At 40.9% G+C, this 15,641-nt stretch overlaps 2 long non-coding RNA genes across 2 annotated transcripts; one reads left to right on the forward strand and one right to left on the reverse strand.

Annotated features, from left to right (window-relative positions):
* Positions 1–2,564: 2,564 nt before the first annotated feature.
* LOC311071498 lies at positions 2,565–4,010 on the forward strand. Its single transcript, XR_014603872.1, has 3 exons — positions 2,565–3,019; positions 3,098–3,362; positions 3,712–4,010. It is a non-coding gene; the product is annotated as an uncharacterized lncRNA (long non-coding RNA).
* Positions 4,011–4,043: 33 nt separating this feature from the next.
* Positions 4,044–5,793, reverse strand: LOC311071502. The gene is made up of 3 exons (XR_014603876.1): positions 5,627–5,793; positions 4,822–5,538; positions 4,044–4,725 (listed from the first exon to the last, which is right to left on the reverse strand). It is a non-coding gene; the product is annotated as an uncharacterized lncRNA (long non-coding RNA).
* Between the last annotated feature and the right edge of the window lie 9,848 nt (positions 5,794–15,641).

Below are 15,641 nucleotides of genomic sequence, written 5' to 3' on the forward strand. Positions count from 1 at the left end.
GGAGCTTGTGGAGGAACAGAAAAAGTGGGAAAGGAAGGGAGCTGGGTAGGCAGAAAGGGTGTCTGGGCCTGCGCCTCTAGCTGAGGCAGCCTCGCGCTAGAGTCTGTAGGTGGGGCTGCAGGCCACGGACAGGGGAACGAGTTGGAAAAAGTGACAGGAAAATTATATGGTAGCTGAGCCTGCGCCGTTGGTGGAGGCATAATCACGCTGAAAGGGCGGCCTGTTTCGCTTAGAAATGACATTGAGACATGAGGCGCGGTGCTGGCGAAAGCTGCAGTCTGTAGCTCGGTGGAGCGGAGAGGAGACTGGGGCCTGGCAGCAGCGGCAGAATCTGGGGCGCGGCTCAGGCTAGCTGAAGGCCTGCTGCGTCCTGACGCTCGCGGAAAACTGGGCCCTGCGAGAGCGGGAGTAGGTGTTTTCTGGGAACGTGAGTTCGGGGCCCTGTAATTACTTGCCTTTTTTGCGGATTTTGCAGGTGGGGTGGATTTTGGAGACGGGAAAGCTGACTGGAGTGAAACAGGTGGTACAGTTGTGCTTTATTCATTCTCCTGGAAAAATGAACATCAGCGCTGATTAGCGCTTGTCTCAACCCCAATACTGTCCATTTTTCTATTGCAGGAATGGTGGGTTGTGCTGAAGTGTAGGAGGATGCTGGAGATGGTGGTGGAAACCTTGATGGTGGAGGTGAGGGCAAGTCACGGCGCCTCGGGGTACGGGAAGTGGCTCAGCTAGGCCGGCGGCCTCGCGGTGTTGCTGGAGGTTCAGTTGTGATGTCTTGTTGAGCATGGGAGCTTGTTGCAGTGCTGGGAAGCTGCAATGGATCCTGGGCAGCGAGGGCGTCGTCGTCAGACGGGAAGAGTTCGACTTCGATCTCTGACATTGCAACAAATGGGCGGGACCAAATGCTGAAAAACTGTCAAAGAATGTTAGGTGGACAGAGTGAATATATATATGTTTCTTGCCATGTTGATTAGGGTAGACGTAATTGTTTGATGGCAAGTAGATTGGATTGATTATCTGAACGTGCTCCTCCCGAACTTTGTTTATAAAACATCATTTAAATGTGAACAAAGGGCTATTCTGCTCTGAAGTAAACCAATTATTACTACCAAACTTACAGTCATTGCTCGAGATCTATAACATTTATATTGCATATTGATGACAGAATCACATATTGTAAAAATCTACTTTTGTTTTAACGCAAATCATTTATCGTGGTGTTGCAACCAACAATCTGGCTTCAACAACCCTTTACTTCTTCCAGTGCTCAGTTGAGAGATTTGGTCTTCCACTCAGGTGAATGTTGGCTTTGATTCAGTTTGCTTTTGGTCTAGAGCAGTTTCAAAGCCAGCTCCAGTCCATTACCCTGCATTAGCTGCTTCAAGTGTGTTTGGTTAAAATCTGAATTTAAACTACTTTACAGTGTAGTAGTGGGAAGTTCGGATCATTTTACTGACTCGGATCTTTTAATCTCGTTCAGCAAAATTAACAAATCTTTTTTCGAGTCATTTCGTTCATTTCAGCAGAATATAATTAAAATGTCATGTTAAATAGCCCAACACATCTAGTGTTTACGAAAATGTTGATTACATTTGAAAAAAGTAAAAATAAACTTGCAGCCAAAGCCAAATTGTAAGAAACCGAAATGTTTAATTAATTGATTAGTTGGGTCTTAAGTTGAGGCTAAAGCATTCTGTTAGTTCACCTCACCTCCTGATCCAAGACGTTCTTTCTTTTGCAACTTTAAATTTATCATGTCTGTTTCCCACCTCGTGTCTTCGGGTTCGGACTTTGAGACGTTACGTTAGTTCAGTCGATGATCTGGGCAGTGTGACACAGCTCCATTTATGCATTTGAATGCACTGCAGGACCAGTCCGGAAAGAGAAATGATTAGTTCATCACTCGCATCTCGAGTCAGTCTTCGGGTTCGGCCAGATCCGAGTCTTTCGTTCTTCCTGTCAGTCCCATAGAGACTAATTTGATAATTTTATGTTAATTCCTATATAGACCTTATGTAGCCCCGCCCCTTTTCAGCGTTGCGCTCATTGTCTTTTGACTTCTGGTTTTATATTCACAGCGATCTCGCGTATTTATGAATGAACGGCTCGTTTTAAAATATTCCCGGTCTACTGACATTTGTTAAGACATCTGGTTTAAACATTACAATCCTCATGATAACTTTCGTTAACTTTTGTTAACTTTATATTAAGTAAATCCACTTCAAAAGCTAATTACTCCTGGACAGCAATGCCATAGGAATATACAGAGCGACTGCAAAAACCGGAAGTTCAGAGACAATATTCTAAAGATGGCGGCGCCCTTGTTTCTCTGGTGCATAAGGTCTATATAAAACATTATACATTCAGACACAGTCGATAATACAAATCTAATGTTGTATTTGTAGCGAGATACCAGCGGTCACGTGACAAAAGAACGAAGGACTCAGACCCAAAAGACTTGAAAGATGAACTAATCATTTGTCTTTCCGGTACTGACAGCATAGTCTCTATGGGACTGACAGGAAGAACGAAAGACTCGGACCTGGCCGAACCCGAAGACTCGAACTAATCATTTCTGTTTCATATACAGAACCTATGGGATGTTGCGTGCATGCGCAGTCAACACAGAATTAACAAATCACTCTCTGAGACAACTCGGTAGTCCCGAGTCATATTAAAGATTCGTTCAAAAAGAACGAATCGTTCATGAACGACACATCACTAGAACAGTGGTTGTCCAGGAACAGGCTTTGACATCCCAGTGTGAGAGTTTATGCCAACATGGGTTGTAAAGTAAATAGTAAAATGGCAATAAGCTCAAAAGTAAAATGTTGTATTTGTACTAGTGTAAAAAAAATGTTTTGTGAGATATTTATTTTTAAAATGTGCTATCTAAATATTGTTTTAGGGTCAGGGGAGACCAAGGGGTTAAACATGTAGAAGTGGCCCGTATGATGTTTTCAGTTCGAGGTTCAGGAAGAAGAAGCTTCATTGCAGGGAAGAGTGTCCACAACTAAAGGTGATACTGTTGTTATTCCTATTTCAGATGTTAATTCAAAACAGTCAGTATTGTAACATAGAATGAATACATTAACAGAATAGAGAGGCTTTGGAGAGATGTCTGGGTTGCAGCCACAAACATCTACTACAGTGTGTTTCATCAACTAGAGGAAGAAGGACAGCTGGATATGTCTAACCGTATGCATCTCTTCTGTTGCCACTACGAGTTTGTTCCACGACTTCAAAGTCATCTGGACACTTTCCGTGACAGATGGGACAATCTTCCCCTAAGTACAGAAGGACATCTGACTCCAGATCAGTTGATGGGAGGACATCATTCATGTCTTCCTGAAAATGATGAGGTGCCGTATAATGTTTTGTGATTGCATGTCTGTAACATTTAATTCAGTTGAAAATTATTGTATGATTGGACAAACTTCTCCAACCTTCATATATATATATATAAATGACTTTTCAGTGTGTGTGGTGTGAAGACATTCTTAAAAAGCCTTGAACAGTTTCACAGCTCAGGACAGAGCAGGGACTCACACAGAACTATCACAAGAGATATAGTCATTGACCATCCAGGAAGCATTTGTCATTGTTTCTTATTCTCACAGTAATATTAAGCTTTAAGGGAAGGTATTATTTTCGAAATGTACAGCAAAGTAATTTTTTTTTTTTTTTTTTTTTTTTGTCTCATTCATATAGGACATCAACATTCCCTTGAGTGACTGGGAAAGCAGTGTCCTCCCTGAAGAGCCTGAATCTGGGATCCAGGTTACAGGAATAGAGGGCCCGCTCACTGCAGAGGCGTATGGGGGACTTAGGGTTGCAGTGGACCCAATGGGGCCATCAGAGTGTTTTGGCCGTGATATTTATATTTCAGTTGTACAGTATGTGCAACAACATTGCAATGTGTATATGTAAAGAATTACAGTTCCAGACCAACTCTGGTAGTCAGCAAAATTGTAAGTATTTGACATCTGTGTAATGTCTGAATACACTGTTAACTAAAACAAATTGGTCTTTGAAAAGTGTTTGAATGTTTTTAATTTATTTTCAGTTGTAATTTTTCTACATAATGAATTGAACACTCATACATCATAACATTGACATAGAATCACAGATTTTATTTTTATGCCTTTCGCGATAATTGATTTTCTTGGAATGATCTATTTTCAGGCGAGTTTCTCTGTAGATCAGTCTTTGAACTGAACAATTTGTTTATGAATAACATTTTGGTACATTATAGATGTAACTTATGCCAACTCATGAGATGTGAATCACTTCAATGACATCATAACACTGACAAGAACATTGAACTCGGAAAGCAGCTGGATTAGGGAAATGTATTTTACAACGTATGAAATTCAACAATAGTAATTGTTTCTGAACTGTCGATTATCAGGTGGTGATGTGTTCTCTGTAGAACTATATTTTAATTCAATCTGATACATTATGAACGTTTGGCTAAGAAGCAAATTTATGCCAATTCAACCACACCTTTAAACCAACCCAAATCCAGTGTCACATGTTGCAATACAGGCTCCAGATCCATAGAAAACTCATTAAATGTACTGTAGTGACCAGGTAAACGTAGGATTTGAAAACATGTTGATGATCTTGGATGATTAACACAGACCACTTCAACCTTCAGGCCACATGAGGGAAGCTCCCATCCGACCCAGAACTCCACTAGTTGTTGAAGTGTACCAGCACTTGCTTAGAAGCAATAGTATTAATAATATATATTAGTAAATACATGTTACATTTTGAAATAAGTCTAGATTCAACTCAGACACAGAATAACTATCAAACCACGTTCAATGAAATGACGGAGGTACTCTGCAATGCGACATTTAATGTGAAGTGAGTGTGTATCCTCATCGTCATCATCCTCCTCCTCAGCAGGCCGTATGATATTATCCAGGATATTCTTTATTTAATTAGATTAAACAGAAGAATGGAAAATTATAGATTCAAACCAAAACTAATGAAACGCTCTAACTCTTATTTCATATCAAATACATTACTACAGATACATTTATATTTATTTTTTTAAGTTTTTAGAAACTGTGGTAAACATTGATATTGTGTAGTTTGTGATCCTCCATCAGCAGCTGCAGTTTCTCTCAGCTGTATCAGTGCAGTCACTGTGACGTCTGACTGACAGAGGTTTTTGTACGACTCTTTATCACTGTGTGAACACATGCTTACTATTTGGATAGTGGAAACTCTGACAGTAATAATCTCCTGTATCTTCAGTCTGGACTCCACTGATGGTCAGAGTAAAATCAGTTCTGGATCCACTGCCACTGAATCTAGATGGAGTGTTTGACACTCTTTGGTTTGCAGAATGAATCAGGAGTTTAGGAGCTTCTCCAGGTTTCTGTGAGTACCAGGCCATACAAGTATATGAACCTGTACAGTAATCGCCCACTGCTGTGTTTGTTTTGCAGTTTATAGAGACTGATTCACCAGTTTGAACCGTTTTTACAGAAGGAGTCTGAGTCACAGTCGCCTGTCCACTGAAACCTGTTAGAAATAGTGAGAGTTAGAAAAGCAGCATTCACTGTTGATGATATTATAATATTTCAATTTAACATTTTCTTGAAACATTTACCTTCAATGCACAGACAGAGGGTCCAGATGAAGATGTTGATTGTGTTCATTGCTGTAGTTTAGTCTTGTGTGATGATGAAGAGTGTGTTCTGTTCTGCTCTCAGTCATGAAGTGTTAAACTCACAGCACTATAAACACTCTCAGAGCACTGAAGCATGTGCTAACAATGCAAAGTGACTCTCTCTATTTAAATCATTATCCTGAAGACTGTAGATCAGTCACAAACACATTATCAAACAACTTCCTCATGTTGAGAAATGCTGAGCTATTATACACACATTTCTGAAGAGTCTATTGACATAATCATACATATTATTGATTCAGTCATTATTAATATTTACATTGCACTTATTTAACAACTGACGAGGAAACTATTGATTTGAAGACATTAATATTAAATATTAATATATTAATTATATTAAAGCCCATGTTGCAGGTTAGAGTACACAGTAAGCCAATGTATAGAAAAATAATGTAGGAACTAGATTTAAATATAAACATATACTTATAAAACGCTATTTAGGCTTCTGGAGTCGTTTTTGTGAGAAATTTTTACTTCCGCATTTGAAAACCGCCGAACCGGAAGTGACGTAACATGAGGTAGAGCGGTCAAAGTAAACAATAGGAAAGCAATGGATCGCAATGACAGATCGGAAAGCTGGGGGAATTGTAGCCTAAATGTTGACTCGTATGATATATATATAATTCATATATAATTGATATATATGATGATATCATATAATTATGAGCCTGATATTAAGCCAAGTGAGCAGGACAGGCCAGGGTTAGACAGAACAAGGGTGAGTTGTGGTGAGGAGAACAGGGCGAGAGAACAGTGTTAGCTTATAGATGTATTTACGTTAGCCGACGATATGTATAACACTATGCTCAGATCACAATACTGTACAGATTATTATCATCATGTATCAGGCAATAGCAAAGCTAGTACTTAGACCCTTACCTGCATGTGTTGTGTGTGTCAGCCATTAGGAGACAGTTTCCAGAGGAAGGGGGACTTAATAAAGGCTTTGAATTGACCCATTTGGTTACGATGAATAAAAAAAATGATCACAATCACAACTGTCTTACTGTATAAAAACTTTATATGTAGAAACAACCAACACAAACATTAAAGTCGGTTTGTACAGATTGAAAATGAATTATAGAACATAATATATTATATTTATAATAATAATAGTGTCGGCTGCAGACTAATAACAAACACATAAATGCATTACATTACAAGTTTATGTAGGATATGATAATGAATGATGTACAATAAGTGATCTCTGACGGATCCGTGAGCGTCATGTTTCCCACCGGCGGCCGAACCACATGCTGACCGCGGACCGGGCGACCCGATGAAGGAGCCGGGACAGTGTGCACATATCGCCGGGATTATAATCATCCGGTCTATAGTGAACGCTACACACTACCGCGTTTTTCAAAGCAGAAGCAGAAGTGAAGTCCCGTCTCTTACCCGGCACAAAACGCACACTGGCACGGAAGATTGCACCGTCCTGTTTCTTATTCGGAAACCTGTGGACTCGATGTCCTGACAGGCCATAATTCACAATCATTTACCACGACGATGATTAATTGAAATACAATAAGCACAGAAAACACACTGAATCATGACCGCTCCAACTGAATACCAACCTATCTCTGCACTGAGCGCGAACGCAGAGCCAAACGACTACCTCATGTGACGTCATATGACGCGATGGTGAAAAAAAGCGCTTTTTCAACACGGTCAAGGAAACTGTCACGTTTTCTATTAAATTTGTGCCCTTATGTCTTGCAAAACAATTTTTAATCCTGCATTTACTTTTCATATGGTATTTTTATACAAGGTTATATTAATAAAAAAAAATAAAAAAAACCTGCAACATGGGCTTTAAGTTGCTGTAAAACGTTGAATTTTCATATAGCTACCAGTCGTGCTTCATTAAAGGGTACATAACATACACAGTTTCACCTAATCTCATGTTAATCTTGAGTACCTATAGAGTAGTAGTGCATCCTTCATATCTCCAAAAACTCTTTAGTTTTATCATATTTATAAAAGGAAAATACAGCTTTCCGATTCTCTCCGGAAAAAGCCGAGCTCCTGTAGGCGTGCCGTAGGCGGAGCTATAGAGTCAACATATATTCACTTATGTGCTGATTTCCAGTAAAAGACAGAAATCTGATCCAGTTGTACTTACATGAATGGGGTCTTTTATCACTGGAAACGCTCCACGTTTTAATAGCAAACGATGTGCAAATCCAGCGTCGACCTGGGCCTTGTTAATAAAACATCGTCACTGAAATGACCAGAACACACAACCGCACTTGCTACACTCCGTTGCTGCCCCGGAAAAACAATCTGCATCCACTGTTCCTGTAACACTGGGTTCTTTGGAAAGCTGAACACGGTAAGCTTTCCCTCACATCCAAAAACACACTTTGAAGAGACATTCTTGAACAAAACCTATGCAGCGCGGGCTGCCGATGATTTCCTGTTGAAGCGCGTTGATGTGCGCGGTCTCGCTCATAGATATCATATATAAACGCTAGATGTCTTATGGCACATTCACTTCCGGCATCGCCGTTCGGCCATCTTGTGTCAGTGCTCTGTGCATTAAGGTGAATGATCAGCACGCACACAAATCCTCTTATCTCGCTGAAATATTGACGGATTTACAAACGGTTTGGTTTCTTACAAACGTTATTAACGTGGCTATAATTCCGAATGCTTAAACATGTATGTTATAATTTTTCATATGTATGCAGTTTATGTATGTAGTGTCATAACTACATCTCTGACGTTCATAACAAACCAAACCGTTTGAAAATCGGTAGAAAATTGAGCAAGTTATGGTTATTTAAACGTATATGCACCATTAAACGAGTGAGCGAGTCCACTGTCGCAAGATGGCCGCCGTGTGCGGACATCGATCTCCATTGGCCAGCAACGCGCACGAGACATCTAGCGTTTATATATGATATCTATGGTCTCGCTCTCCTCTGGTCGACGTGTGCGCGGGCGAGCTTTCCCGAGAGAAATGCTCATATAAGGAGTTCCACTCTCATCTACGTCATTAGATCCACGATCTAAAAAAAACAGCCGAAACTTGTACCAACCCGGAAGTAAGATTTTTGGCACAGAAATTCTCCGTTATTCGTCCAAAATATTTTTTTAAAACTTTGGCCATGTTTAGCATGAGAATCCATCTCTTTAACACTGTAAACAACTCTGAATACGTGAAACACCATTGTACCCCCCCTTTAAGCACACATACTTCTCAAGATTTGTTAAACATCATTTTCTTGACAGCATTGCTTTAACTGTGTACAAACATCTGATAAACGTTTGTTTTAAAAAGTGCAGATTCACTCGTAACCAAATGCAACATAGACGTTTCCTAAATGTGTTTAATATTTGACAGACGCAGTGAAGATGCTTGAGATGAAATATGAGGCATCTGATGAGTGAAGAAAATATCAGAATATTTATGAACCATTTACAGTTAAGCTGTGTGGAAAAGTATGAAAATATAATTTATTTGTGTGTGTTTAGGATGCATGAAATACAGCTGAAAATAGCCTTGGCAAGACTAAGGATTTGGCATTTATTCCAAAAATATATTAAAAAAATATTCAATGACAGAATGCTATTAAACACAACAAAACATTTGAGATGTGATGGAAATGACACTGTGGTGATGACACTGATGTGCTTCATCAGCAAAATGACATTATTGTTAATGTTGTATGAAAAGGAGATGAATGTCAGTAATTCTGTAGTCTTCTACAGAAACATTAGGCTTTATTTGATGGTTTGTAACCCCAGTATATCTCCAGAAACTAGAGAAGTAGTGTATTCCAGTAACACGAAGCTCCTGTGAGGACGCTGAACATCTGCTGATGGAGCTGCTCTATTCTGAGAGGAACACAATCACCCTGATGATGCAAATATGAGTTTCACTGTCCGACACTTTATTATTATTTGTAACGACACTGACAGTCTGTCCGGTCAGATGTTCTGAAGTAGCGAATCCTGTTTGTTCTTCTCATGCTGACTGAATATGAACACATGCATGTCCAAATTCAGGAAGCCCTAATTGACTGGCTTGGTGCCACAATGGCTACAAGTGTCTGCAAGCAGGCCGCTGGTTAAAGTTTTACGACGACTTGATGAAATCAACGAACAGGCCCCTGTTGTTATCAAACTATCCCCGTGCTGCACGAGAACAACGCCATACTGTGTCTAACGTTTGTTCTTTGTGAACCAAAGGCAAAATTACAAAGACGGCCTCCATTCAGTTGTCTAGGACTATCTGCTTCTCTCAGCAAAATTCTACGACGCCTCAGGCTGTTAAGTGAAGTTGCCCACAGAACTACCTTTGTCTTTGCTGAGTGCCATTTTCAAATCAAACCCCCAACCCTTCACGTGGTATGCAACAGACACACACAATCACACATAGACACACAGAGCATTCCATACACACACACACATGGACTTTCTATGGACTTCCTCATATAAAGACATTTTCCAAATGTTTATGATAGATTTCTGTGTTGCATTTTATATGACCATGTCATATTGAGTAGCTATAATTTTATCATCTGTCAATTGAACTTTAAATGCATATAATCGTGCATTTGATTGTAACTCTGTATTCCTTAATCTTTCATATGACGTGTTTTATATCATTTTATAACTTGAGACCTAACGGAGTTGAATCTCGATAAAAGATTGCAATGATATGATTGTCACAGGTCGGGGTGGGCCAAGCCAGACTGCACCCACCCCTGGAAACCGGGTACCACCTCGAGGAACGTGTCAAGGACCAGACAGACAAGGGAATAAAGGAATAACAGTTTTCTTTATTAAGTTAAGAGCAGTAATTTGAAGAATCCTTATTAAAATCTTCTTTCTTGTCACCAGAGGGAATTCGATGGCCCCCTGGACCGTAGAGGGGAGAACGATCGTGGCGGCCCTGCAGCTCGTTGGAGAGGGATCAGGAGGAAACTCACACCGTCTAGGTAGGTCACTGGGTAAGTACTCTTTACAGGACTCAAGAGGAAGTCGTGGTTATACGGACCCCATTCGGACTGGAACCAGGTAAGTACTCATGGGCGGGAGTGGAACAAGTCCCGGATGCTGCCCCAGAGGTAAGTACCCAGGGAGCGGTTGCCTCAGACTCGGACGAAGCACAGGGACACAGGTGGCGAGCGGACCGGGCCAGGAGGGGAAACAGGTAAGTATATCCCGGTAAGTGTCCTTTATGCCACCCCAGTTAGAACGGGGGCCTTTAGCCGAGACGTGAGGGGACCGTGGACAACAGGAAGACACTTCGATCGAGGCACGTGCCGCAGCTATTCCTTTTCCTTCTCAACAGGGGCAGCGGCTTGCAACGTAGGCATGGAGGGCCACCAGGCAGAAGAACACTTTGAGCGAGACGCTCCCCTTCGGCTGTGTACTGCAACAATACAACAGAGTTCAACGGTTCAGCGGTATACAAGCGCTCAGTGATACCTTCTCTCTTTCTGAACAGGGCGGAGGCCTTCAATGGGGCATGTGGAGACCACCAGGCGGGGAGGACACTTTGAGCGAGACACTCCACTTCGGCTGTGCGCTGTAACCAGGTAGCAGGGTTTAACTATTCAACAGCACAATAAACATTCAGTTGAAAGACCTTCTCTCTTTCTGAACAGGGCAGAAGCTTTCGATGGGGCGTATGAAGACCATAGAGATGCGCGAATGGGCTATTATTTCATCCGCAACCGCATCACAAAACTCATCATCCGTCCGCACCAACGTTTTTGACCAATTTTCAAAACCGCACCCGCCCGTCAACCGCTGATTGGTGTATACATATATTTTTCATTTGATTGCTTCAACCGCCCGCCACCCGCCCGAATTTAATTAAAATATAATTTGTCACGTCATCCGCCCAATCCGCGGTTTATCCGCGGAGTCCGCGGCTGTAACCGCCAACCGCGCATCTCTAGAAGACCACCAGGCGGGGAGGACACTTTGAGCGAGACACTCCACCTCGGCTGTGCGCTATAACCAGGTAGCAGGGTTTAACTATTCAACAGCATATGAAACATTCAGCTGCAATACCTTCTCTCGTTCTGAACAGGGCAGCGGCTTTCAATAGGAGCGTGTGGAGACCACCAGGCAGGAAGGATGCTTTAAGCGAGTCACTCCACTTCAGCTGTACACTGTAACAATGTAGCAGGGTTTAACAGTTCAACCGTAGATGAAACATTCAGCTGCAATACCTTCTCTCATTCTGAACAGGGCAGCGGCTTTCAATAGGGGCGTGTGTAGACCACCAGGCGGGGAGGATGCTTTAAGCGAGACTCTCCGCTTCAGCTGTACACTGTAACAATGTAACAGGATTTAATCGTGTTTCTGTGAATGAATGAACGGCAGCCGCAGAGATGCACGCTGTTTACCACAGCTCGCAAAAAGACAGTTTAAATTTAAATCGCGTGTGTGAATGAATGATGATGTTTTAGCAAACTGTATTGCTATACTGAGATGAGTAAAATCGACTGAAATATGTTGAAATAAAATGTAGGCTATTTGTATAAGCAACGAATTAAACTGCAAATTAACATTTATATGCCCTAATATTTCATAAAAACAATGTTACAGTCAGGCGAAATATGAAAGACATATACTGATACAAATATACTGTAAGATTACACTTGAATTGTTGTTGTAATTGTAACCTTTTTAATAAAACATATATATTAAAAGGTAGATGTAAACAAACTATTAAAAGGTAAATATAATTTTTTTCTTTAAATAATTTTTATTGTGTTTTATTAGTGACAAATTTGGGGAGAGGATAAATATTCCAAAACTGAAAATACAGTATGAGAATTAACTGCACAATTACTAGACATGTTTACCTTGGATATTATACAATTTGCAAGCACAATTTGTGGAAAAATAAAAAAAAATTGCGATGCTTCCAACTGTGAACCAATTTGGTAGTGTATGTATATATATATATATATATATATACATGTGTGTGTGTGTGTGTATGTGTGAGTGTGTGTGTGTGTATGCATATATAGACATATATATATATATATATATATATATATATATATATATATATATATATATATGTATGTATGTATGTATGTATGTATATATATATATATATATATATATATATATATATATATATATATATATATATATATGTGTGTGTGTGTGTGTGTGTGTGTGTGTGTGTGTATATGAAGAGTTCAGATGCAAAAGCCTCTAAATGCCATCTGAAATTTTCTTCTAGAATGATCATTTTTATCAAGCTCGTATATTTAAGTTAGCTGTAGGTGACACACCTGAATGAATGGCTCATTAAGTATGCAGGGGCATTGTCTAATCAGGTGTGAACTACTAAATATGCATGATCGTTTACGCCCCATCCGCATATTGGCTTTCCAAACTAAAAGTGTTTCACAAAACTAAAATCAATTTATCGTTTTAAGTGAATGATAAGGCAGGATGATTTTCACATAATTTTGAAGAAAAAACTCTAGGGAAGGACATCCATTAGTCAAAAGTCTTATTGCCACATATTTAGTATGTGTTTTGTGGCTTTATTTCAGAAACTTTCATTTTTAGTTTTTTCAATAACCATGCATAAACATTATTCTCTCAAAAATGAAAACATGTACATACATGTGGCTCACATATTATCACATATTTGCCATTGATATGTTTATAAGCAACTGAAAAAAGCACAAATGTCAGGGCATGTCAGAACATTTCAAGGACCCCAAAAACACCCTAGACCTCAGAGGGTTAATCGTGTTTCTGTGAATGAATGAACGGCAGCCGCAGAGATGCGCGCTGTTTACCACAGCTCGCAAAAAGACAGTTTAAATTTAAATTGCCTCTGTGTGAATGAATGATGATGTTTTAGCAAACTGTATTGCTGTACTGAGTTGAGTAAAAATCGACAGAAATATGTTGAAATAAAATGTAGGCTATTTGTATAAGCAACGTTTTAAACTGAAAATTAACATTTATATGCCCTAATATTTCATAAAAATAACGTTACAGTCAGGCGTTTCTGTTTGTGTATGAATGTTTCGGTTTTAGCAAACTGTATTGCTATACTCTGTAAATATCGACTGAAATATGTTGAAATAAAATGTATTTGTATAAGCAACATATAAAACGTACTCGGTTACTAACGTAACCTCGGTTCTCTCTAGAAGAGGGAACGAGTACTGCGTAAGGTATCTTACGCTGGGGAAAATCCTTTTTCCGCGAGATATTGAAGCCAAAAATTATCCTTAATTTTGAAATAATGCAAAACGCGTTGCAGCAGCATGCAGACATAGGCGAGACAGCTCGCGCGCCTATTGGCTGGTCTGCGGCATCTGCAGCAGCCTATCGAGCGAGGCCTGGCGTGACGCCAGACCCAATGAGAGTGCTTCGCGCCCGCTGCGTCACGTCCCGCCGAAACGGGCGTGGTCTAGGCCTATAAATATCGCTCGCAGGCAGCTATTATCTGTTTTTTTCATCATAGAAGCAACCAGAGCGTGTGCATGCACGGCAAGATACGCAGTACTCGTTCCCTCTTCTAGAGAGAACCGAGGTTACGTTAGTAACCGAGTACGTTCTCTTACGAGAGGTCTCTCGTACTGCGTAAGGTATCTTACGCTAGGGGACCCAATGCAAAACGCCGTGCGTGCAGGGATCTGACACCATAGATCCAAGGGCGAAAGCCCGGGATTCATAAAGTGCACAATCACCCATGGAGCTCACAGGGAGTCCGGGAAGAGAGAGGGGTTGAAACCGTACTCTTCCACACATAGCAGCGTCGTTTAAACGCTAATACATCACACAGACAGGGCGGAGTACGGCCTGGACTGGTGGAAAAATGTTCAAATTTTTTTGGAATTACACATTCTGCCCGCACACATTAAGTGCTATCACTTTACGCTGTCGATCAATGAGCTGCACTCAGCAGACACAGCATTCTGGGCTGATAGTATCAGGACAGACAATACTGGTAACTAGACCGACAGCAGCCTGGCCTGCAGGGCGGGAACCTCTAGGTTATAGAACCTTATAAATGTAGACGGGGAGGCCCAGCCCGCCGCCGTACAAATATCTTGCAAGACAATCCCACTCGACCAAGCCCACGAGGAGGCCATGCCTCTCGTGGAGTGCGCTCTGACACTCAAAGGGCACTGCTCGCCCTTGGAAGTGTATGCTAGCGCAATAGCATCAACTATCCATCTGGATAGGCTCTGTTTCGACGCGGCTAGTCCCTTGGAACGCCCGCTGAACAAAACGAAGAGCTGCTCTGTCTGTCTGAAAGCAGACGAGCCAGACACATAAGCTTGCAGCGCCCTGACTGGGCAAAGGAGGTTCGCGTCTCTTTCCTCATCAGGGACCGGTAGGGCAGACAGGGAAATAACCTGTGCCCTAAACGGTGTGTTGAGAGATTTTGGAACATAACCGTGCTTAGGTTTGAGTATAACCCTCGAGTCATTCGGCCCAAACTCCATGCACGTCGTGCTCACTGAGAGCGCGTGTAAGTCCCCTATGCGCTTCACCGAAGCGAGAGCCAGCAGAAACACGGTCTTAACCCTCTGAGGTCTGAGCTGTTTTCTGGGCCCTGGAGGTGTTCTGACATGCTCTGACATTTCTGGTTATTTCTGTTACTTGTGACATTTTCATGGCTAAAGTCTAATTACACTGTATTCAGCACAAACTCTGCTACAATAATATATCAGCAGCATGTATGTAAAAGTTTGTAGTTTTGAGATAATGACATTTATGCGTGGTTTTTGAAAATACAAAAAAAAATTCTCACTGAAATAAGGCCATGAAACCCATACTGATTATTTCTTCACAAGACTTTTGAAAATTGTATGACGTAGCCTAGAATATTTGCTGCAAAACTATGTGAAAATCACCCTGACTGCTCATTCAGATAAGACAATATATTGATTTAAAAATTTTACGACGTGTTTTGTGTGAA

Source organism: Abramis brama (genome assembly GCF_963993115.1).
Source record: "Abramis brama genome assembly, chromosome: 20".
Lineage (NCBI taxonomy): Eukaryota > Metazoa > Chordata > Actinopteri > Cypriniformes > Leuciscidae > Abramis > Abramis brama.